Consider the following 27180-nt stretch of genomic DNA (forward strand, 5'->3'; position numbering starts at 1 on the left):
GAATATGACCTATGTTTGAACAGGAAGCCCCCAAATAACCTTGAGACTTTTTTAACGACTCTGATTCGAATATGATCAAAGTCAGACCCAAAAGGGGTTAGGCTAGATTCAAATACAATCAGCCCCAATGGTCTTTTGAAGCAGGGTACCTATGTTTGAGTTGTGCCTTACAATAGACTCTCTTTGGTCCCTTTATTTTTTTCCTGAGAACTCGAGCTTTGCGAGAGATAAATTCTTCTTGAACCGGAATTTTTTCCAGACGGCCTTTAAACTGGCAACATTTATTGAGCTATGTCCATGTAGCCCTCGAGTCTTTAAGACGACTCAATGAGTTGACTTGAGATTCTCCACAGTTGACCGTGATATAGACCGGTTTGAGTCTGATACGTCTCCAACGTATCTATAATTTTTCATTGTTCCATGCTATTCTATTATCTGTTTTGGATGTTTATGGGCTTTATTAAACACTTTTATATTATTTTTGGCACTAACCTATTAACCCAGAGCCCAGTGCCCGTTTCTGTTTTTTCCTTATTTTAGAGTATTGCAGAAAAGGAAAATCAAACGGAGTCCAATTGACCTAAAACTTCACGAAACTTATTTTTGGACCAGAAGAAGCCCACGGAGTATCGGAGATGCACCAGGAGAGTCCCGGGCTGCCCACGAGGGTGGGGGCGCGCCCCCTGCCTCGTGGACAGGCCGGAGGTCCACCGACATACTTCTTCCTACCATATATACCCATATACCCTAAAAACTTCGGGGAGCACAATAGATCGGGAGTTCCGCCGCCAGAACCCTCCGTAGCCACCGAAAACCAATCTAGACCCGTTCCGGCACCCTGCCGGAGGGGGAATCCCTCTCCGGTGGCCATCTTCATCATCCCGACTGAAAGGATCAATATGGTTGACTAGAGGGGGGTGAATAGGCAACTAACATTTTTAGCTTTTCTTTAACAATTTAAACTTTGGATCGAAGTAGCTTGTCTAGATATGCAACTAGGTGAGCAACCTATATGATGCAACAAGGATAGGAACACAAGCAAGCAAGAGATATGATACAAATATGCTTGCACAAGTAAAGGCACGAGATAACCAAGAGTGGAGACGGTGGAGACGAGGATGTGTTGCCGAAGTTCCTTCCCTTTGAGAGGAAGTACGTCTCCGTTGGAGCGGTGTGGAGGCACAATGCTCCCCAAGAAGCCACTAGGGCCACCGTATTTTCCTCACGCCCTCACACAATGCGAGATGCCGTGAATCCACTATTGGTGCCCTTGGAGGTGGCGACCGAACCTTTACAAACAAGGTTGGGGCAATCTCCACAACTCAATTGGAGGCTCCCGACTACACCACGAAGCTTCACCACAATGGACTATGGCTCCGCGGTGACCTCAACTGTCTGGGATGCTCAAACACCCAAGAGTAACAAGATCCGCAAGGGATTAGTGGGGGGAATCAAATTTCTCTTGGTGTAAGTGTGGATCGAGGCCTTCTCAACCACTCCCGAGCAAATCAACAAGTTTGATTGGCTAGGGAGTGAGATCGGGCAAAAATGGAGCTTAGAGAAACAATGGAGCTTGGGGTTGGAAGAGATGAGTCAACAGGGAAGAAGGGGACCCCTTATATAGTGTAGGACAAAGATCCAACCATACCCACCTACCAGCCCGCGGCCAGCGGTACTACCGCTCCAGGCCAGCGGTACTACCGCAGGGCCGCGCGGTACTACCGCACGGTCATGCGGTACTACCGTACGGGCCCGCGGTACTGCCACAAACCTAGCAACGACAAGGTCAGATCTGACGCGCAGGAGCTGAGGGTGGTACTTCCGCGAGCGCGGTACTACCGTGCCGCCATGCGGTACTACAGCAAGGCAGAAAACCCCTAGCCAGGGGGAGGAAACAACCGTGCCTACTTCCGCAAAGAAACGGAAGAAGCAAAAACCCGACACAGTAGTACTGTCGAGGGGCGGTACTACTGCCTGACATCCTAACACGGTACTACCGCGGAGCGAAAGCGGTACTACCGCGGTAGGTGCGGATGTAAAAAATTACATCAGCCCCTACTACCGCAAAGGAGCGGTACTAGCCTGGTGGCCAGCGGTAGTGCAGCTCCAGGGGAGCGGTACTACCGTGGGCACCTGTGGTACTACCGCGCCACCGCACGGTACTACCGCTGGTGCCTACGGTACTACCGCTCTCCTGGGAGCAGTACTACCGCGAGACAACTCAGCAGCCAGAGCCAGGAAGGCGAGAAAGCGGAGGGGACAAGAAGGAGACGTGTACGTGATGATTCCACCCAAACCTTTCCGACGCGGAACCCCTATTAATAGTACGGCTTTCCTACGACTCAAATCCAACAAAAAGAAACATAGAAAAGACGCCGTCTTCAACAGTCTTCGAGGGGCACCCAACCGTCTTGTGCCTAGCGATGAAATGTTTGGGATACTCAAGGCACACAATTAGTCTGCAAACGCGTTGTCATCAATCACCAAAACACCTTAGGGATAAATATGCCCTTACGATCTCCCCCTTTTTGGTGGATTGATGACAATACGGGATTTGCACAAGGGAAATAATATTAAGCAACCGCAAACCCCTCCTCTCTAGAATATAGACGGGCTCCCCCTAGATGTGTGCCACCTAGATGAGTGCTTTGGACTGCACATCACATATACTAGGATCAAAGCTCCCCCTATATTATAGAGACATGGCATAATTAGAAATAGGAAGGCTATCACTGGACAAGATAGCACAAACTTAAATTAACTAAGATAGATAGAGTTCATATGTCTTACACCATATGTAGGATAGGTCTCGAAGGCACAAACCAAACAAAAGCAAATGAGGCAAACGAGGTTCAAACAACAAAGCAAACAAACACACCAAGCACGACACACGACACAACGCAAATCCCTACACTCTCTCCCCCTTTGGCATCGAGATGCCAAAAAGGCAGAGAGGACACCTACACACACGGGATGGCTCAGGCAGAGAAGTCGTCCCACTGCTCCTCGTGCTCCTCGTCAGACTCTGCGGCGGGGATGGGCTCCTCGATGTCTTCCTCTGAACTGGTCCACTTGTACCCCTGCTTCATCATCCAGACAGCCTCAGGCGTGATGACGTCCTCAGAACCGCCAGACACATCCTCTCCAAAGAGCCTCATAACCTTCTTGTCACGGCGGCGACTCTCCTTGTCAGCCACGTGAGTCCTGTACTGTCCCTTTGCATGCATGCAGAAGAGAGTCTTCATCTTGTCCTTTAACTTCTTGGCCCACGACGGCTCAGAGGAAGGTGTGGTAGACCGAGGAGCACGATCCTCAGCAATATTTTCAGCAGCAGCCTCCTCTTCACCAACAGCCCTCCTAGCAGAAGAAGCCTCAGCACGGGTAGTGGTGTTGGCCCAGTTGGGCTTGACGCGGAGGCTGATGGACTCATGGCGAATCCAGTCTGGAGCAAGGAACTCATCACCAGGGTACATCTTCTTCCAAGCTATGGAGAGCAATAGAAACGGGTACGGTCCATAGATAGGTACCTTGCGAGTGAACACCGCAAACCGAAGCTCACACCACATGAAGTGTGAGACATCAAGTGGCTGAGTATGAGAAGAACGTGCCTCTGCACACAGGAGCAACATGTCCACTAGATAAGAATGAACCTTGTCCTTGTAACCAATGTGTGGGAACAGAGTGTTGCAGAAGATGCGATGCATGATATCCAGAAAGGAGTTCAGCACCCAAGTTGACTTGCCATTGGGGAGCACCTTCTCAACAAGGAATGGCTGAAGCAGGCTCTTGTTGGAAGACTCAGAGTTGGCGTGGGGGCGTACACCAACGGGGGTGTTAAGCCCGTCATCAGGAATGTGAAGCAGATCCATGAACTCCTTCCATGTAGCAGACAGCTGACGGCCGTTGGTCATCCAGGTCATCCTCCGCTCATCCCCGAGATGAAAGTAAACTGAGGCAAAGAACTGACAGATAAGCTTAGGGTCATAGTCAAGGTGAAAGGAGATCACCGGCTCAATAGCAAACTGCTCCACCAAGTCCAGAGCCTCTCCAAAATAGTCACGAAACTTGTCCTTCCGCATGTGATTCATGTCTATCCACTTGACATCCACGAAGGTGTTCTGCTTGTTCTTGATCACATCCAGATAGATGAGAGCCTGTTGCTTGGTCCAGAACAACTCAGTGCCTCTGAGGACAGCCCGAGGATTCACATAAGGATTGTTCTTCCGGCGTTCGACATACTCAGCGACTGGAATCTCATCCATGCCCTTAGCAGGTTCCTTTTGCTTGCTGGCAGTGGTCTTGACATTGCACTTGGGGGCATTGGATCCCTCTGGTGCTTCATCTTGGGGATTGCGCAGACGCTTGGAGCCAGTGTCACGACTAGGATTGGAACGGCGAGAGCCACCACCTGAGACACAAAGCGCAAAACACACACACGACAAGCAAGAAGGATCAATGCAAAGACCACAACAAAGCAAAAGAAACATGCAAAGAGCACACAAGATAATTGCCTAGAGAGAGATTTGACCCCTACGGCAGTACTGCCAAGTGCTGTGGAACTAAGATCCTAGTACCGCTCTTAGTCGCGGTAGTACCGTGTAAGGTCACGGTAGTACCGGGTCTAGGAGCGGTAGTACGAGCTTAGTGCCTCAGCTGGCGCGTTAGTACCGCGTCTGATGAGCGGTAGTACCGCACGAGCTAGCACGGTAGTACCGCACCCGATGGGCGGTAGTACCGCACGAGCGGTAGTACCGCACATGAGACACGGTAGTACCGCACCGCGTCAGATCCGAACAAGTTCAAATCTGAGAAAAGCCCGCGAAACCACGGTGGTACTATGGGTGGACAAATCTACCACAAGACAACATATCAAGTATGATTCCTACGCAACACGATTCTCCTACATCCTACTCTTGCAAAGATTTGTCCTAAAATCTCAAGAACAACTAGCATCTCCCCAAAAACCTAGAAGCGAGAGAACAACCAAGAAAAAGAGGGATTTGGGGAAAAACCTTGGTCCATGGCAAGAGGAAGTGGTGGGGAACGATCCCACCGGTCGAAATCTGAGGAGAGTGGCCGGAGATGGAGATCCGGCGAGGACCTCCGGCGCCGTTCTTGAGCAAGAGAGAGAGAGACGTGGGGAGAGAGACGAGTGAATGGGTATGGGGAGTTGGAACTCCCCTGCGCGAGTCATAACCCCCACGCTCACTCGACGGCGCGGTAGTAATGTGCCTCATCGCGGTAGTACCTCTCAGCGGAAGTACCACACATGAGCGGTAGTACCGTGGACTCAAGAAGATGCACGTTTCAAGCAAACGAAAAATGGGGTCTTTGCACGAACACTCCAAGGCAACAAGACACCACAAGACCACGCTACACACAAAGGCAGAAAGGCAAATGACAAAATGAAACAACCACGAGACACCACCTCTCAAAAGAGGTGGCCGTAGCCACCTATGTTTGAGTCAATTGGTATGGCACCGCGAAGAATTATCCTTGGATCCATGACCAAAACTCGTCTTTGAAGCACAAGTACCATCAAACATGGCTAATGTGAAAGACTTGATCAATTTATGCATAATGGGGGAGGGAGAGTTCATTTAGAGAACAACACTCCCCCTTTGTCCATGCCTATAACTAAACAAGACAACAAGTTGAGTATGGTGGGGTGTGCAACGGTTCAAGCAAAATTGCTCGAATCAATGATATTTAGCTCATGCCTTAACTCGTGAAATCTTGCTTCATCCAAGGGCTTCGTGAAAATATCTGGAGGGTTGTCATGAGTGTTGACATAGTTGAGCTCGATCTCTCCTCGCCTAATGTGATCCCGGATGGAGTGATACCGGATCTCAATATGCTTCGTCTTGAAGTGTTGCACTAGGTTGAGAGAGATCTTGATGGCACTTTCATTGTCACACCAAAGAGGCACTTTTTCACAAATGACACCATAATCCTTCAAAGTTTGCCTCATCCACAAGAGTTGTGCACAACAACTACCGGCCGCCACATACTCCGCTTCGGTGGACGAAAGAGACACACAACTTTGCTTTTTGGAAGACCAACTTACCAAAGAGCAACCAAGGAATTGGCACCCTCCGGAAGTGGACTTCCTATCCACTTTTTCTCCCGCCCAATCGGAATCCGAATATCCTACAAGCTTGAAGTTTGCTCCTCTTGGATACCATAAGACAAAGTTTGGGGTATGAGCCAAATATTGAAAGATTCGTTTGACCACCACATAGTGACTTTCCTTAGGTGCGGCTTGAAACCGTCACAAATTCCCACACTCAACATGATATCCGGTCTAGATGCACAAAGGTAGAGCAAGGAGCCTATCATGGAGCGATATACCTTTTGATCCACTGCTTTACCATTGGGATCTATATCAAGTTGGCACTTGGTGGGCATTGGAGTGGAAGCCGGCTTGACATCACTTAGCTTGAATCTCTTGAGCATGTCTTGAGTATATTTGTCTTGGTTTATGAAGATTCCTTCTCTTCTTTGCTTCACTTCGAACCCTAGAAAGAACTTCAACTCTCCCATGGAAGACATCTCGAACTTTGAGGTCATGAGAGCGGCAAATTCCTCATTGAAAGCTTTGTTAGGGGAACCAAAGATAATATCGTCAACATATAATTGGCACACAAACAACTCCCCTTTGACCTTCTTAGTAAAAAGAGAGGGGTCGATTAGCCCAACTTCAAAACCACGGTCTTATAACAACTCGGTAAGGTGGTCATACCACGCACGTGGGGCTTGTTTAAGGCCATAGAGTGCCTTATCGAGTTGATACACATGATCGGGAAAGTAGGGATCCTCGAACCCGGGGGGTTGCTTGACATAAACCAATTCATTAATGGGACCATTAAGAAAAGCACTCTTCACATCCATTTGTAGTAACTTAAAGTTATGATGAGAAGCATAAGCAATCAACATGCGAATAGATTCAAGACGAGCAACGGGAGCAAAGATTTCACCGTAGTCGATACCCTCGACTTGGGAGTAGCCTTGTGCTACCAAACGAGCCTTCTTGCGAATAATAATCTCATGGGCATCTTGCTTGTTCTTAAATATCCACTTGGTTCCAATGACATTGTGGTTCCCCGTCGGTCTTGGCACCAATCTCCACACTTTGTTTGCTCCTCTTGGATACCATAAGACAAAGTTTGGGGTATGAGCCAAATATCGAAAGATTCTTTTGACCGTCACATAGTGACTTTCCTTAGGTGCGGCTTGAAACCGTCACAAATTCCCACACTCAACATGATATCCGGTCTAGATGCACAAAGGTAGAGCAAGGAGCCTATCATGGAGCGATATACCTTTTGATCCACTGTTTTACCATTGGGATCTATGTCAAGTTGGCACTTGATGGGCATTGGAGTGGAAGCCGGCTTGACATCACTTAGCTTGAATCTCTTGAGCATGTCTTAAGTATATTTGTCTTGGTTGATGAAGGTTCCTTCTCTTCCTTGAGCATGTCTTAATATATAATTGCAATCGGATTGTTTTTAACTTGGTTGAATGGTCAACTTTTCTCCGGTGCAACGCACGAACATATGTGCTAGTAGGCATGTAAAAGATGGAAAACCGGATATGTACAACAATGGGACAGGAGAACGGACGACACACACACAGCTAAAGAAAGTGATCAGGAAACACATACGGACTCTTTACTCTTTCCTTGCAAAAGCAAAACAGGGCACGAACTCTTCAATGAAAAAAAATTACACGGTCTCACCAAACACAAAAAGGGTTGCACCGCTGGGTTGCAAGGACCATGGCGGCACTGCGACCAGGTTATTGATACATGTACTGATTTTTTTTCTTGCAATTAATACACGTACTGATTAGACTTGCTATATTCTAAATAAATGCATGATCGATTAGCATGGCCATTGCACACACATCGCAGTAGAACTTCAGCTTGCAATCTAAACTTTAATCTTTTGCTCAGCGGAATTGTGATTTTTTTTTTTTGCAGGTGAGCGGAAGTATGATATGACCAAACAAAAGTCCAACTGCAATATGATTAATGGTGAGGTGGTGAAATAGATTCTAGAACATAATGTTAATGTATGCGCCATTAATTTTGATATATGATCCTTCATGAAAATTTCTGTTTCGTGATGGATGTGAGAAGGAATATTATAGGACGAAGCATGAAATCTTAATCATCAAATTCGAAAACATATATACACACGTGCATGCATCGCGATCAGGCGTGTACAGAGAGAACACATGGTTAAGGTTCGGATTACAACGGTTGACATTATGGACGTGAAAAATAAATCACGCGGAAAAGAGTCAAGCAAAGCACCCATTGAAACAAGAACGACAATGAAAGGCATCCCATGAGATAGTTAAATTATACGCAAAAATGTCCCCTGTACATAATTTTTTTACTGGATGGATAAAATGCACCGCTCCTTTTAAGTTCATCTGGAATATTACTTTATTTATATAAGAAAAAATGGATCGCCCTACAAAAAAAGATAATAGAAAATTTGGAGTAAAAGGTTAGAAATAGTTAATTGTACATGGCAAGCTACTTATATGGTCGTCTGTGATTAAATTTGTTTTGTTTTCTAAAATCTCTCTGCGACGCTGATGAACAAATATATTGTTTAACTGAAGTGTATATTGAGAATTCTCATTTGGTAGACAAAGCAAAAAAAATATCTGCGCATACATGAAATTTTGCATAAGACTTATTAGGAAATATAATTTTGTTTTTATCCACTGTATAAACGGAATATCTCTATTTATATTCACAATTTTAAAATTTTCAAAAAATGCAATTTAAATTATCTGTTCATAATCCCTGAGAAAGACGCAGCCTACATGCAGACCAAGATGTTCATTCAGTGTTGTTTAATTACACATTGATAGTCAATTGTAGAAGTTAGACACGATCTCAAGAGAACTACCACATGGCATACGTGCTGAGAAATCAAAATTTGATAAACAATAAAATTTCGTAAGAATAAGCCACATGAAAGAAATGTGTTCCATTTGAAATAACGACTATCAAGGCCTATTTTAAGCTTTCTAAAATCAATAAGCAATTTTTATAATGCAATGACAATATTTGTGTACAATTAATCTATATTTAGATTTAAATCTTATCGCTGAACATTTAAAAAGCAAGGTAAGGGTCGATAGAATGGGATGAAAGGTGTGAAAGAGAGGGAAAACTAGACCTTATGGTAAAAGACTATAGTTTTGCATTGTGAGACCCATACCAATTTGCGTTTTAGGGACCAAAGCCACCCACAATGTCATCTGTACATTCATTTGCCCTCTTTTAGTAGTTGAAGATACTGGTCGCTGCTCCAACAACAAAACTCAGAAATAGTGAAACTTTTTTTGAGACGTAAATACGGAAACTTTTCAACCATCTATATGAGGGAATTCATAAAATAAATTGGATTTTAAATTTACAGAAATCACAGGATTATTTACGAAAGGACAAACATTGAACCTAAAATCAAGCACAACTAATGTAGCTACTAAAAACTCATGCATATATGAAGTACAAAAATATTAATTTTACACTCAATAAATGTGAAATATAATGTGACAAATATAAAAACATGACCGCGCATTTGCGCAGGTCACCCTGCTAGTTTATTATATACACGAGCAGGAAGGAAAGTCACATATTGTTGCAACTTTCTTCCACAACCGCACTCCTCATAAATATGTTTGCGTTCAACTATTTAGGAAAATGGTGTTGCTTTGACTAGGGAGATTACACACCTATTCCTCTATGATTCACCATCTATATTTTAACAAGGTTTGTGTCGTGGAATTGTCACGGCAGATGTCCTAGTGTGAGGACTTAGTCGTGAGGCCAACACATCGATCTTTGTAGTAACTTGAGAGGGGTTGTGTGGAATCGAGAGACGCAACACAAGACAAGGATTTAGACAGCTTCAGGTCCCGGGAAACATCGTCCGGTAATATCCCTACATGTTGTTTGTGGCTAGATCTCATTATGCTCATGAGAGAGTCGCTGCATAAGCCGGCTCCCCCTTTGTGTCTAGCCCTAGAGATTGTTTCTTGTTGCTTGTCACTCTTTGGGGAGCTCTGCCCCTCCTTACATAAGTTGAAGGGGCGGGTTACATGACTAGTCCTAGTAGGATTAGGATTACTCTATTACAAGTAGAGTCCTAGGCTTGCTTCCTTTGTAGGAGAATATTCCTTATGTCTTTCATCGTAAGCCGGCCCACCTTTATATGAACCGGCATACTGGGCCTTGGGCCTTGTCGTCCGTCTGAAGCACCCGCGGGTCACCAATGAGTCTTCAGGCTCATGAGTCGTCACACCAGTGAGCCGCCAGACACGTGAGTCGCCAATTCTCTGGTGGTTACCAATGAAACATCAACTCCGGCCGGGTCATATATCCGGCTGGGTCATACCGCGGGGTATATCCCCGACATTAGCCCCGAGTTTAAATTGGATTTATCCATGTTAAACTGATCTGCAATATAAACACAAGAGCAAATTTGACAGGTTGTGCTCCGGGTTAAATATTCTTGTAAGCCGGCACCTGACCATCCTGAAGTCCTTGTTTATTTCCTCCTTCTAGAAAATCTGGGTCAATAGGCCGGCTTCATAATCAACTTGCTTGTAGAAGAAATATTGTAAATAAAGAATCCCTTTGAGTCGGTCTTCAATGCTCTGACTTGACAAAAATATTGGTCTTCCAATATTCAACTGATATTCAGCCAGCTTGAAGATGTAGAACTTGCCGATTTATGATTGCCAAAATTGTCGGGTTATAAACAAATGATGTTGGGTCATGTAATTGTTGCTGATGCCGAGTTAATCTTATGATGACGCCAGGTCATAATTGTTGCCGACGCGGGTCATAATTATTGATGACACCAGGCTATGATTGTTGCAGACACCGGGTCATAATGATTGGTGACGCCGGGTCAAGCTGGTTTGCTCAAAACAGAGAATTCGAAAGTATTTCTCCTTATATCCGTGTTACCTGTAGCCCCCAAGTGTCGGGTTGTCATGCTTACATCAACCTGGGACTTGTAACTGTCTTATGCTCACAAAAACTTCAACCGGTGTAGCCCCCAAGGGCCGGGTCATTATGATAATGAGCAGGGACTTTGTAAATATGATCATGTAAACTTGAGCAGCAACGTGTAGCCCCTAAGGGCCGGCTCAGTAAGATATTACTGAGATGGGACTTTGTATATTCTTCATTGATAATAACATCATATGATGTAATCTCCACCATGGGGCTTGAACCCACGTTCACAAGGTTAAGAGCTTTGTACTCTCTACCAACTGAGTAGTGGATCTTTCAATATAATGGACTGAGGCTTGTGTACCTTGAATTTTTTACAGGAGCAATTGGTAGCCCCCAAGGGCCGGCTCATTACAATGGGATGAGTCGGGTCTGTTGGGGAACGTAACAGAAATTCAAAATTTTCTACGCATTACCAAGATCAATCTACGGAGTAATCTAGCAACGAGGGGAAGGAGAGTGCATCTACATACCCTTGTAGATCGCTACGCGGAAGCGTTCAAGAGAACGGGGTTGATGGAGTCGTACTCGTCGTGATCCAAATCACCGATGATCCTAGTGCCGAACGGACGGCACCTCCGTGTTCAACACACGTACAGCCCGGTGACGTCTCCCATGCCTTGATCCAGCAAGGAGAGAGGGAGAGGTTGAGGAAGACTCCATCCAGCAGCAGCACAACGGCGTGGTGGTGATGGAGGAGCGTGGCACTCCAGCAGGGCTTCGCTAAGCACCGCAAGAGACGAGGGGGAGAGGGGTAGAGCTGCACCAAGAAGAGATCAAATCACGTGTTGGGCAGCCCCTAGGCCTCAAGTATATATAGGGGAAGGGGAGGGGGCTGCGCCCCCTCTAGGGTTCCCACCCCAAGGGGTGCGGCAGCCCCAGATCCCATCTGAGGGAGGCGGCCAAGGGGGGAGGAGAGGGAGGCGCAGGGAGCATGGGCCTTAGGGCCCATCTGCCCTTAGGGTTTGCCCCCTTTCCTCTTCCCTTGCGCCTTGGGCCTTGGTGGGGGGTGCACCAGCCCACCTGGGGCTGGTCCCCTCCCACACTTGGCCCATGCAGCCCTCCGGGGCTTGTGGCCCCACTTGGTGGACCCCCGGGACCCTCCCGGTGGTCCCAGTACGTTACCGATAAAACCCGAAACTTTTCCCGTGACCAAAACAGGACTTCCCATATATAAATCTTTACCTCCGGACCATTCCGGAACTCCTCGTGACGTCCGGGATCTCATCCGGGACTCCGAACAACATTCGGTAACCACATACAAACTTCCTTTATAACCCTAGCGGGATCGAACCTTAAGTCTGTAGACCCTACGGGTTCGGGAACCATGCAGACATGACCGAGACGTTCTCCGGTCAATAACCAACAGCGGGATCTGGATACCCATGTTGACTCCCACATGTTCCACGATGATCTCATCGGATGAACCACGATGTCAAGGACTTAATCAATCCCGTATACAATCCCCTTTGTCTAGCGGTATGATACTTGCCCGAGATTCGATCGTCGGTATCCCGATACCTTGTTCAATCTCGTTACCGGCAAGTCTCTTTACTTGTTCTGTAACACATCATCCCGTGATCAACTCCTTGATCACATTGTGCACATTATGATGATGTCCTATCGAGTGGGCCCAGAGATACCTCTCCGTCACACGGAGTGACAAATCCCAGTCTCGATTCGTGCCAACCCAACAGACACTTTCGGAGATACCCGTAGTGCACCTTTATAGTCACCCAGTTACGTTGTGACGTTTGGCACACCCAAAGCACTCCTACGGTATCCGGGAGTTGCACAATCCCATGGTCTAAGGAAATGATACTTGACATTAGAAAAGCTTTAGCATACGAACTACACGATCTTTGTGCTAGGCTTAGGATTGGGTCTTGTCCATCACATCATTCTCCTAATGATGTGATCCCGTTATCAACGACATCCAATGTCCATGGTCAGGAAACCGTAACCATCTATTGATCAACGAGCTAGTCAACTAGAGGCTTACTAGGGACATGGTGTTGTCTATGTATCCACACATGTATCTGAGTTTCCTATCAATACAATTATAGCATGGATAATAAACGATTATCATGAACAAGGAAATATAATAATAATCAATTTATTATTGCCTCTAGGGCATATTTCCAACAGTCTCCCACTTGCACTAGAGTCAATAATCCAGTTCACATCGATATGTGATTAAGACTCAAGGTCACATCCCCATGTGACTAACCCCCAAAGAGTTCTGGGTTTGATCATGTTATGCTTGTGAGAGAGGTTATAGTCAATGGGTCTGAAACATTCAGATCCGTATGTACTTCGCAAATTTCTATGTCATCTTGTGGATGCAACTACTACGCTACATTTGGAGCTATTCCAAATAACTGTTCTACTATACGAATCCAGTTTACTACTCAGAATAATCTGGATTAGTGTCAAAGTTTGCATCGGCGTAACCCTTTACGACGAACTCTTTTACCACTTCCATAATCGAGAAAATTCCTTAGTCCACTAGTTACTAAGGATAACTTCGACTACTGTCCTGTGGTCCATTCTTGGATCACTCTTGTACCCCTTGACTGACTCATGGCAAGGCACATTTCAGGTGCGGTACACAGCATAGCATACTGTAGAGCCTATGTCTTAAGCATAGGGGACGACCTTCGTCCTTTCTCTCTATTATGTCGTGGTCGAGCTTTAAGTATTAACTTCATACCTTACAACTCAGGCAAGAACTCCTTCTTTGACTCATCCATCTTGAACACCTTCAAGATCATGTCAAGGTATGTGCTCATTTGAAAGTACCATTAAGCATTTTGATCTATCCTTATAGATCTTGATGCTCAATGTTCAAGTAGCTTAATCCAGGCTTTCCATTGAAAAACACTTTCCAGATAACCCTATATGCTTTCCAGAAATTCTACATCATTTCTGATCAACAATATGTCAACAACATATACTCATCAGAAATTCTATAGTGCTCCCACTCACTTCTTTGGAAATACAAGTTTCTCATAAACTTTGTATAAACCCAAAATCTTTGATCATCTCATCAAAGCGTACATTCCAACTCCGAGATGCTTACTCCAGTCCTTAGAAGGATTGCTGGAGCTTTGCATACTTATTAGCATCTTTCAGGATTGACAAAACCTTCCGGTTGTATCACATACAACCTTTCCTCAATAAAATCGTCGAGGAAACAATGTTTTGACATCCTATCTGCAAGATTTCATAAATAATGCAGTAATCGCTAATATAATTCCAACAGACTCTTAGCATCGCTACGAGTGAGAAAGTCTCATCATAGTAAACTCCTTGAACTTGTCGGAAAAAAAAATCTTAACGACAAGTCGAGCTTTCTTAATGGTGATACTTACCATCATTGTCCGTCTTCCTTTTAAAATCCATATGTACCTAACAGCCTTACAACCATCAAGTAGTTCTTCCAAAGTCTACACTTTGTTTTCATATATGGATCCTCTCTCGGATTATATGGCCTCGAGCCATTTATCGGAATCCAGGCCCACCACCGGTTCTCCATAGCTCATAGGTTCATTGTTGTCTAGCAACATGACTTCCAAGACAGGATTACGTACCACTAAGTAGTACGCTTCCTTGTCATCCCATGAGGTTTGGTAGTGACTTGATCTGAAGTTTCATGATCACTATCATAAGCTTCCACTTCAATTGGTGTAGGTGCCACAGGAACAACTCCCTGTGCCCTTTCACACACTAGTTGAAGAGACGGTTTAATAACCTCATCAAGTCTCCACCATCCTCCCACTCAATTCTTTCGAGAGAAACTTTTCCTCGAGAAAGGACCCGATTCTAGAAACAATCCCTTATTGCTTTCGGATCTGAGACAGGAGGTATACCCAACTGTTTTGGGTGTCCTATGAAGATGCATTTATCCGCTTTGGGTTCGAGCTTATCAGCCTGAAACTTTTTCACATAAGCGTCGCAGCCCCAAACTTTTAAGAAATGACAGCTTAGGTTTCTCTAAACCATAGTTCATACGGTGTCATCTCATCGGAATAACGTGGTGCCCTCTTTAAAGTGAATGTGGTTGTCTCTAATGCCTAACCCATAAACTATCGTGGTAATTCGATAAGAGACATCATGGTATGCATCATATCCAATAGAGTGCAGTTATGATGTTCGGACACACCATCACACTATGGTGTTCCAGGCTGTATTAGTTGTGAAACAATTTCCACAATGTCTTAATTCTGTGCCAAACTCGTAATTCAGATATTCATCTCTATGATCATATCATAGATCTTCTATCCTCTTGTCACGACGATCTTTCAACTTCACCCTGAATTACTTGAACCTTTCAATAATTCAGACTCGTGATTCATCAAGTAAATATACTCAACATCTACTCAAATCATTTGTGAAGTAAGAACATAACGATATCCACTACACGCCTCAGCACTCATTGGACTGCACACATCAAAATGCATTACTTCCAACAAGTTATTTCTAGTTCCATTTTACTGAAAACGAGGCTTTCAGTCATCTTGCCCATGTGGTATGATTTGCATGTCTCAAGTGATTCAAAATCAAGTGAGTCCAAATGGTCCATTTGCATGGAGTTTCTTTATGCATATACACCAATAGACATGGTTCGCATGTCTCAAACTTTTCAAAAATGAGTGAGTCCAAAGATCCATCTACATGGAGCTTCTTCATGCGTTTTATAACGATATGACTTAAGTGGCAGTGCCACAAGTAGGTGGTACTATCATTACTATCTTATATCTTTTGGCATGAACATGTGTATCACTACAATCGAGATTCAATAAACCATTCATTTTAGGTGCAAGACCATTGAAGGTATTATTCAAATAAACAGAGTAACCATTATTCTCCTTAAATGAATAACCGTATTGTGATAGACATAATCCAATCATGTCTATGCTCAACGCAAGCACCAAATAACAATTATTTAGGTTTAACACCAATCTCGATGGTAGAGGGAGCGTGTGATGCTTGATCATATCAACATTGGAAATACTTCCAACACATATCGTCAGCTCACCTTTAGCTAGTCTCCGTTTATTCCGTAGCTTTTATTTCGAGTTACTAACACTTAGCAACCGAAACGGTATCTAATACCCTGGTGCTACTAGGAGTACTAGTAAAGTACACATCAACACAATGTATATCCAATATACTTCTATCGACCTTGTCAGCCTTCTAATCTACCAAGTATCTAGGGTAATTCTGCTCTAGTGGCTATTCCCCTTATTACAGAAGCACTTAGTCTCGGGTTTGGGTTCAACCTTGGGTTTCTTCACTAGAGCAGCAGCTGAATTGCCGTTTCATGAAGTATCCCTTCTTGCCCTTGCCCTTCTTGAAACTAGTGGTTTCACCAACCATCAACAATTGATGCTCCTTCTTGATTTCTACTTTTGTCGTGTCAAACATCGCGAATATCTCAAAGATCATCATATATGTCCTTGATATGTTATAGTTCATCACGAAGCTCTAGCGGCTTGGTGGTAATGACTTCGAAGAAACATCACTGTCTCATCTGGAAGATCAACTCCCACTTGATTCAAATGATTGTTGTACTCAGACAATCTGAGCATAAGCTCAACAATTGAGCTTTTCTCCCTTAGTTTGTACGCTAAGAAAATCGTCGGAGGTCTTATACCTCGTGACGTGGGCACGAGGCTGAAATCCCAATTTCAGCCCTCAAAACATCTCATATGTTTCACGACGTTTCAAAACGTCTTTGGTTCCTCAATTCTAAACCGTTTAACTGAACTATCACGTAGTTATCAAAATGTGTATGTCAGATGTTCGCAACATCCACAGACAATGTTCGAGGTTCAGCACACTGAGCGGTGCATTAAGGACATAAGCCTTCTATGAAGCAATGAGGACAATCCTCAGTTTACGGACCTAGTCCGCATAATTGCTACTATCAACTTTCAACTAAATTTTCTCTAGGAACATAATTAAACAGTAGAACTGAAGCGTGAGCTACGACATAATTTGCGAAGACCTTTTGACTATGTTCAGGATAATTAAGTTCATCTTATGAACTCCCACTCAGATAGACATCCCTCTAGTCATCTAAGTGATTACATGATCTGAGTCAACTAGGCCGTGTCCGATCATCACGTGAGACGGAATAGTCAACATCGGTGAACATCTTCATGTTAATCGTATCTACCATACGACTCATGCTCGACCTTTCGGTCTTCTGTGTTCCGAGGCCATGTCTGTACATGCTAGGCTCGTCAAGTCAACCTAAGTGTTTCGCATGTGTTCCGAGGCCATGTCTGTACATGCTAGGCTCGTCAACACCCGTTGTATTCGAACGTAAGAATCTATACACCCGATCATCACGTGGTGCTTTGAAACGACGAACTTTCACAACGGTGCACAGTTAGGGGGAACACTTTCTTGAAATTTTAATGAGGGATCATCTTATTTACTACCGTCGTTCTAAGCAAATAAGATGTACAAACATGATAAACATCACATGCAATCAAATAGTGACATGATATGGCCAATATCATATTGCTCCTTTTGATCTCCATCTTCGGGGCTCCATGATCATCATCGTCACCGGCATGACACCATGATCTCCATCATCATGATCTCCATCATTGTGTCTTCATGAAGTTGCCTCGCCAACTATTACTTCTACTACTACAGCTAACGGTTAGCAATAAAGTAAAGTAATTACATGACGTTTATGTTGACACACAGGTCATAAATAAATTAAGACAACTCCTATGGCTCCTGCCGGTTGTCATACTCATCGACATGCAAGTCGTGATTCCTATTACAAGAACATGATCATCTCATACATCACATATATCATTCATCACATCCTTTGGCCATATCACATCACATAGCATACCCTGCAAAAACAAGTTAGACGTCCTCTAATTGTTGTTTGCATGTTTTACGTGGCTGCTATGGGTTTCTAGCAAGAACGTTTCTTACCTACGCAAAGACCACAACGTGATATGCCAATTGCTATTTACCCTTCATAAGGACCCTTTTCATCGAATCCGATCCGACTAAAGTGGGAGAGACAGACACCCACCAGCCACCTTATGCAACTAGTGAATGTCAGTCGGTGGAACCGGTCTCACGTAAGCGTACGTGTAAGGTTGGTCCGGGCCGCTTCATCCCACAATGCCGCCGAATCAAGATTGGACTAGTAATGATAAGCATATTGAACAAAATCAATGCCCACAACTACTTTGTGTTCTACTCATGCATAGAATCTATGCAATAGACCTAGCTCATGATGCCACTGTTGGGGAACATAGCAGAAATTCAAAATTTTCTACGCATCACCAAGATCAATCTACGGAGTAATCTAGCAACGAGGGGAAGGAGAGTGCATCTACATACCCTTGTAGATCGCTACGCGGAAGCGTTCAAGAGAACAGGGTTGATGGAGTCGTACTCGTCGTGATCCAAATCACCGATGATCCTAGTGCCGAACGGACGGCACCTCCGTGTTCAACACACGTACAGCCCGGTGACGTCTCCCATGCCTTGACCCAGCAAGGAGAGAGGGAGAGGTTGAGGAAGACTCCATCCAGCAGCAGCACAACAGCGTGATGGTGATGGAGGAGCGTAGCACTCCAGCAGGGCTTCGCCAAGCACCGCAAGAGACGAGGAGGGAGAGGGGTAGAGCTGCACCAAGAAGAGATCAAATCGCGTGTTGGGCAGCCCCTAGGCCTCAAGTATATATAGGGGAAGGGGAGGGGGCTGCGCCCCCTCTAGGGTTCCCACCCCAAGGGGTGCGGCAGCCCCAGATCCCATCTGAGGGAGGCGGCCAAGGGGGGAGGAGAGGGAGGCACAGGGAGCATGGGCCTTAGGGCCCATCTGCCCTTAGGGTTTGCCCCCTTTCCTCTCCCCTTGCGCCTTGGGCCTTGGTGGGGGGCGCACCAGCCCACCTGGGGCTGGTCCCCTCCCACACTTGGCCCATGCAGCCCTCCGGGGCTTGTGGCCCCACTTGGTGGACCCCCGGGACCCTCCCGGTGGTCCCGGTACGTTACCAATAAAACCCGAAACTTTTCCGGTGACCAAAATAGGACTTCCCATATATAAATCTTTACCTCCGGACCATTCCGGAACTCCTCGTGACGTCCGGGATCTCATCCGGGACTCCGAACAACATTCGGTAACCACATACAAACTTCCTTTATAACCCTAGCGTCATCAAACCTTAAGTGTGTAGACCCTACGGGTTCGGGAACCATGCAGACATGACCGAGACGTTCTCCGGTCAATAACCAACAGCGGGATCTGGGTACCCATGTTGGCTCCCACATGTTCCACGATGATCTCATCAGATGAACCACGATGTCAAGGACTTAATCAATCCCGTATACAATCCCCTTTGTCTAGCGGTATGATACTTGCCCGAGATTCGATCGTCGGTATCCCGATACCTTGTTCAATCTCGTTACCGGCAAGTCTCTTTACTCGTTCTGTAACACATCATCCCGTGATCAACTCCTTGATCACATTGTGCACATTATGATGATGTCCTACCGAGTGGGCCCAGAGATACCTCTCCGTCACACGGAGTGACAAATCCCAGTCTCGATTCGTGCCAACCCAACAGACACTTTCGGAGATACCCGTAGTGCACCTTTATAGTCACCCAGTTACGTTGTGACGTTTGGCACACCCAAAGCACTCCTACGGTATCCGGGAGTTGCACAATCCCATGGTCTAAGGAAATGATACTTGACATTAGAAAAGCTTTAGCATACGAACTACACGATCTTTGTGCTAGGCTTAGGATTGGGTCTTGTCCATCACATCATTCTCCTAATGATGTGATCCCGTTATCAACGACATCCAATGTCCATAGTCAGGAAACCGTAACCATCTATTGATCAACGAGCTAGTCAACTAGAGGCTTACTAGGGACATGGTGTTGTCTATGTATCCACACATGTATCTGAGTTTCCTATCAATACAATTATAGCATGGATAATAAACGATTATCATGAACAAGGAAATATAATAATAATCAATTTATTATTGCCTCTAGGGCATATTTCCAACAGGGTCTTCAATAAGTTGATCAAAAAATGACTTTACATTAGCCCCCAAGTGCCATGGTGCATGCTGGCAGTGACATGGGACTTGCATATTTGATGGAATCTTAATTTGAATAATGTAGCCCCCAAGTGCCGGGTCATAAGCCTGCAGCGACTCGGGACTATTCCCTCCATTGTAAAAATAAATCATGTCCATTAACAAAATAATAACCATTGCGCTGAAGCGACTTTGAAGACCTCCATCATAATATTGGCTATTGATAACCATAATAAAAATCTAGCCATGTTGGCTATCAAAGATTTGAATAATATAATCCGGTTTGGAAAACCGGTTCCTGTGAAATTGAATCGTACTGCCGGTTTAAGATACCTGTGCAGTAAGGGTGATTGTCATATATGGCGACTTATCATCCAAAGTCAAGCCGGGTTAATCGAAACCACATATATGCTTCAGATATGAACAAAAAGGCTCAAGACAAACCCAAAAGACTGTTTTCAAAAAACTTAAGCAAAATAGAAAAAAAATTGGGGCTTCTGATTCGAATTCGATCAGTAAACCGGACCAAAGGGCTTAAGCTAGGATTCAAATACGATCATGTAGCCCCCAGTGGCTTTGGCGTTGCGCCGATCAGGAGGGTACCGACAGCTGTGTTCTCTTTGGTTCGAATATGACCTATGTTTGAACAGGAAGCCCCCAAATAACATTGAGAGGTTTTTAACGACCCTGATTCGAATACGATCCAAGTCGGACCCAAAAGGGGTTAAGCTATGATTCGAATACGATCAAGAAGCCCCCTAGTGAGTTTGGCATTGTGCCGATCAAGAGGGTACCGACAACTATGTTCTCTTTGGTTCGAATACGACCTATGTTTGAACAGGAAGCCCCCAAATAACCTTGAGACTTTTTTAATGACTCCGATTCGAATACGATCAAAGTCAGACCCAAAAGGGGTTAGGCTAGATTCAAATACAATCAGCCCCAATGGTCTTTTGAAGCAGGGTACCTATGTTTGAGTTGTGCCTTACAACAGACTCTCTTTGGTCCCTTTATTTTTTTCTTGAGAACTCGAGCTTTGCGAGAGATAAATTCTTCTTGAACCGGAATTTTTTCCAGACGGCCTTTAAACTGGCAACATTTATTGAGCTATGTCCATGTAGCCCTCGAGTCTTTAAGACGACTCAATGAGTTGACTTGAGATTCTCCACAGTTGACCGTGATATAGACCGGTTTGAGTCTGATACGTCTCCAACGTATCTATAATTTTTGATTGTTCCATGCTATTATATTATCTGTTTTGGATGTTTATGGGCTTTATTAAACACTTTTATATTATTTTTGGGACTAACCTATTAACCCAGAGCCCAGTGCCAGTTTCTGTTTTTTTTCCTTATTTTAGAGTATTGCAGAAAAGGAAAATCAAACGGAGTCCAATTGACCTAAAACTTCACGAAACTTATTTTTGAACCAGAAGAAGCCCACGGATTATCGGAGATGCACCAGGAGAGTCCTGGGCTGCCCACGAGGGTGGGGGCGCGCCCACCCCCTGGGCGCGCCCCCTGCCTCGTGGACAGCCCGGAGGTCCACCGACGTACTTCTTCCTCCCATATATACCCATATACCCTAAAAACTTCGGGGAGCACAATAGATCGGGAGTTCCGCCGCCAGAACCCTCCGTAGCCACTGAAAACCAATCTAGACCTGTTCCGGCACCCTGCCGGAGGGGGAATCCCTCTCCGGTGGCCATCTTCATCATCCCGACTGAAAGGATCGATATGGTTGACTAGAGGGGGGTGAATAGGCAACTAACAATTTTTAGCTTTTATTTAACAATTTAAACTTTGCATCAAAGTAGGTTGTCTAGATATGCAACTAGGTGAGCAACCTATATGATGCAACAAGGATAGGAACACAAGCAAGCAAGAGATATGATACAAATATGCTTGCACAAGTAAAGGCACGAGATAACCAAGAGTGGAGACGGTGGAGACGAGGATGTGTTGCCGAAGTTCCTTCCCTTTGAGAGGAAGTACGTCTCCGTTGGAGCGGTGTCGAGGCACAATGCTTCCCAAGAAGCCACTAGGGCCACCGTATTTTCCTCACGCCCTCACACAATGCGAGATGCCGTGAATCCACTATTGGTGCCCTTGGAGGTGGCGACCAAACCTTTACAAACAAGGTTCGGGCAATCTCCACAACTCAATTGGAGGCTCCCAACTACACCATGAAGCTTCACCACAATGGACTATGGCTCCGCGGTGACCTCAACCATCTGGGATTCTCAAACACCCAAGAGTAACAAGATCCGCAAGGGATTAGTGGGGGGAATCAAATTTCTCTTGGTGTAAGTGTGGATCGAGGCCTTCTCAACCACTCCCGAGCAAATCAACAAGTTTGATTGGCTAGGGACTGAGATCGGGAGAAAATGGAGCTTAGAGCAACAATGGAGCTTGGGGTTGGAAGAGATGAGTCAACGGGGAAGAAGGGGACCCCTTATATAGTGTAGGACAAAGATCCAACCGTAACCACCTACCAGCCCGCGGCCAGCGGTACTACCGCTCCAGGCTAGCGGTACTACCGCAGGGCCGCGCGGTACTACCGCACGGTCATGCGGTACTATCGTACGGGCCCGCGGTACTGCCGCAAAACCAGCAACGGCAAGGTAAGATCTGACGCGCAGGACCTGAGGGTGGTACTTCCGCGAGTGCGGTACTACCGCGCCGCCATGCGGTACTACCGCAAGGCAGAAAACCCCTAGCCAGGGGGAGGAAACAACCGTGCCTACTTCTGCAAAGAAACGGAAGAAGCAAAAACCCGACACAGTAGTACTGCCGAGGGGCGGTACTACTGCCTGACATCCTAACACGGTACTACCGCGGAGCGAAAGCGGTACTACCGCGGTAGGTGCGGATGTAAAAAATTACATCCGCCCCTACTACCGCGAAGGAGCGGTACTAGCCTGGTGGCCAACGGTAGTGCAGCTCCAGGGGAGCGGTACTATCGTGGGCACCTGCGGTACTACCGCGCCGCCGCACGGTACTACCGCCGGTGCCTATGGTACTACCGCTCTCCTGGGAGCAGTACTACCACGAGCCAACTCAGCAGCCAGAGCCAGGAACGCGAGAAAGCGGAGGGGACAAGAAGGAGACGTGTACGTGATGATTCCACCCAAACCTTTCCGATGCGGAACCCCTCTTAATAGTACGGCTTTCCTACGACTCAAATCCACCAAAAAGAAACGTAGAAAAGACGCCGTCTTCAACAGTCTTCGAGGGGCACCCAACCATCTTGTGCCTAGCGATGAAATGTCTGGGATACTCAAGGCACACAATTAGTCCGCAAACGCGTTGTCATCAATCACCAAAACATCTTAGGGATAAATATGCCCTTACAATCTCCCCCTTTTTGGTGGATTGATGACAATACGGGATTTGCACAAGGGAAATAATATTAAGCAACCGCAAACCCCTCCTCTCTAGAATATAGACGGGCTCCCCCTAGATGTGTGCCACCTAGATGAGTGCTTTGGACTGCACAGCACATATACTAGGATCAAATCTCCCCCTATATTATAGAGACAAGGCATAATTAGAAATAGGAAGGTTATCACTGGACAAGATAGCACAAACTTAAATCAACTAAGATAGATAGAGTTCATATGTCTTACACCATATGTAGGATAGGTCTCGAAGGCACAAACCAAACAAAAGCAAACGAGGCAAACGAGGTTCAAACAACAAAGCGAACAAACACACCAAGCACGACACACGACACAACGCAAATCCCTACACTCTCTCCCTCTTTGGCATCGAGACGCCAAAAAGGCAGAGAGGACACCTACACACACGGGGTGACTCAGGCAGAGAAGTCGTCGCACTGCTCCTCGTGCTCCTCGTCAGACTCTGCGGCGGGGATGGGCTCCTCGATGTCTTCCTCTGAAATGGTCCACTTGTACCCCTGCTTCATCATCCAGGCAGCCTCAGGCGTGATGACGTCCTCAGAACCGCCAGACACATCCTCTCCAAAGAGCCTCATAACCTTCTTGTCACGGCGGTGACTCTCCTTGTCAGCCACGTGAGTCCTGTACTGTCCCTTTGCCTGCATGCAGAAAAGAGTCTTCATCTTGTCCTTTAACTTCTTGGCCCACGACGGCTCAGAGGAAGGTGTGGTAGACCGAGGAGCACGGTCCTCAGCAATATTTTCAGCAGCAGCCTCCTCCTCACCAACAGCCCTCCTAGCAGAAGAAGCCTCAGCACGGGTAGTGGTGTTGGCCCAGTTGGGCTTGACGCGGAGGCTGATGGACTCATGGCGAATCCAGTCTGGAGCAAGGAACTCATCGCCAGGGTACATCTTCTTCCAAGCTGTGGAGAGAAATAGAAACGGGTACGGTCCATAGATAGGTACCTTGCGAGTGAACACCGCAAACCGAAGCTCACACCACATGATGTGTGAGACATCAAGTGGCTGAGTTTGAGAAGAACGTGTCTCTGCACATAGAAGCAACATGTCCACTAGATAAGAATGAACCTTGTCCTTGTCACCAATACATGGGAACAGAGTGTTGCGGAAGATGCGATGCATGATATCCAGAAAGGAGTTCAGCACCCAAGTCGACTTGCCATTGGGGAGCACCTTCTCAACAAGGAATGGCTGAAGCAGGTTCTTGTTGGCAGACTCAGAGTTGGCGTGGGGGCGTACACCAACAGGGGTGTTAAGCCCGTCATCAGGAATGTGAAGCAGATCCATGAACTCCTTCCATGTAGCAGACATCTGACGGCCGTTGGCCATCCAGGTCATCCTCCGCTCATCCCCGAGATGAAAGTAAACTAAGGCAATGAACTGACAGATAAGCTCAGAGTCATAGTCAAGGTGAAAGGAGATCACCGGCTCAATAGCAAACTGCTACACGAAGTCCAGAGCCTCTCCAAAATAGTCACGAAACTTGTCCTTCCGCATGTGATTCATGTCTATCCACTTGACATCCACGAAGGTGTTCTTCTTGTTCTTGATCACATCCAGATAGATGAGAGCCTATTGCTTGGTCCAGAACAACTCAGTGCCTCTGAGGACAGCCCGAGGATTCACATAGGGATTGTTTTTCCGGCGTTCGACATACTCAGCGACTGGAATCTCATCCATGCCCTTAGCAGGTTCCTTTTGCTTGCTGGCAGTGGTCTTGACATTGCACTTGGGGGCATTGGAGCCCTCTAGTGCTTCATCTTGGGGATTGCGCAGATGCTTGGAGCCAGTGTCACGACTGGGATTGGAACGGCGAGAGCCACCACCTAAGACACAAAGCGCAAAACACACACACGACAAGCAAGAAGGGTCAATGCAAAGACCGCAACAAAGCAAAAGAAACATGCAAAGAGCACACAAGATAATTGCCTAGAGAGAGATTTGACCCCTACGGCAGTACTGCCAAGTGCTGCGGAACTAAGATCCTAGTACCGCTCTTAGTCGCGGTAGTACCGTGTAAGGTCACGGTAGTACCGGGTCTAGGAGCGGTAGTATGAGCTTAGTGCCTCAGCTAGCGCGGTAGTACCGCGTCTGATGAGCGGTAGTACCGCACGAGCTAGCGCGGTAGTACCGCAAGTCGATGGGAGGTAGTACCGCACGAGCGGTAGTACCGCACATGAGACACGGTAGTACCGCACCGCGTCAGATCCGAACAAGTTCAAATCTGAGAAAAGCCCGCGAAACCGCGGCGGTTCTACGAGTGGACAAATCTACCACAAGACAACATATCAAGTATGATTCCTACGCAACACGATTCTCCTACATCCTACTCTTGCAAAGATTTGGCCTAAAATCTCAAGAACAATTAGCATCTCCTCAAAAACCTAGAAGCGAGAGAACAACCAAGAAAAAGAGAGATTTGGGGAAAACCCTTGGTCCATGACAAGAGGAAGTGGTGGGGAACGATCCCACCGGTCGAAATCCGAAGAGAGTGGCCGGAGATGGAGATCCGGCGAGGACCTCCGGCGTCGTTCTTGAGCAAGAGAGAGAGAGAGACGTGGGGAGAGAGACGAGTGAATGGGTATGGGGAGTTGGAACTCCCCTGCCCGAGTCATAACCCCCACGCTCACTCGACGGCGCGGTAGTACTGTGCCTCATCGCGGTAGTACCGCTCGGCGGAAGTACCACACCTGAGCGGTAGTACCGTGGACTCAAGAAGATGCACGTTTCAAGCAAACGAAAAACGGGGTCTTTGCACGAACACTCTGAGGCAACAAGACACCACAAGACCATGCTACACACAAAGGCAGAAAGGCAAATGACAAAACGAAACAACCACGAGACACCACCTCTCAAAAGAGGTGGCCGTAGCCACCTATGTTTGAGTCAATTGGTATGGCACCGCGAAAAATTATCCTTGGGTCCATGACCAAAACTCGTCTTTGAAGCACAAGTACCATCAAACATGGCTAATGTGAAAGACTTGATCAATTTATGCATAATGGGGGAAGGGAGAGTTCATTTAGAGAACAACACTCCCCCTATGTCCATGCCTACAATTAAACAAGACAACAAGTTGAGTATGGTGAGGTGTGCAACGGTTCAAGCAACATTGCTCGAATCAATGATATTTAGCACTAGATGTTTCACGTGATATTAAAAAACTGTTTGATCTTTCTTCATGCATCCGACCGCTAGCTGAAGTCTTCGGTCTTCTCGCGTGAGGCCTAAATAACATAGCACTAGATGTTGACTTCGATCTTCTTATGGAAATAAATCACAGGCGAAGGAGCAGTAACAGCCAGGCGGTCAGGCACCCGCATGACACTGCGTACACCCACAGCCACTGCAGGAAAAAAGGACAGGCCAGCTTAGAAAAAACCCGTGACGAGGCGGAGCAATGCGAGAGGCGGACGGCGGCTCGGAGTGACTCGGAGTGCGGTGGCGACTTGGAAGACAGAGACCGCCGGAGGCAGCCTGGCAGTCGAGGCGCGGTTGGCGAGGCTCCGGTTCGGGTGAGGCGGCTTGGAACGAGGTCAAAGCAGAGTGGTGACTTAGAAGGCGACTCGGAAGCGTCCAAGGCGGGGCCACATAGCAACCGGGGATTGGGCGGCTCTAAC

This window comes from Triticum aestivum, chromosome 7A, assembly GCF_018294505.1.
Source record: "Triticum aestivum cultivar Chinese Spring chromosome 7A, IWGSC CS RefSeq v2.1, whole genome shotgun sequence".
NCBI lineage: Eukaryota > Viridiplantae > Streptophyta > Magnoliopsida > Poales > Poaceae > Triticum > Triticum aestivum.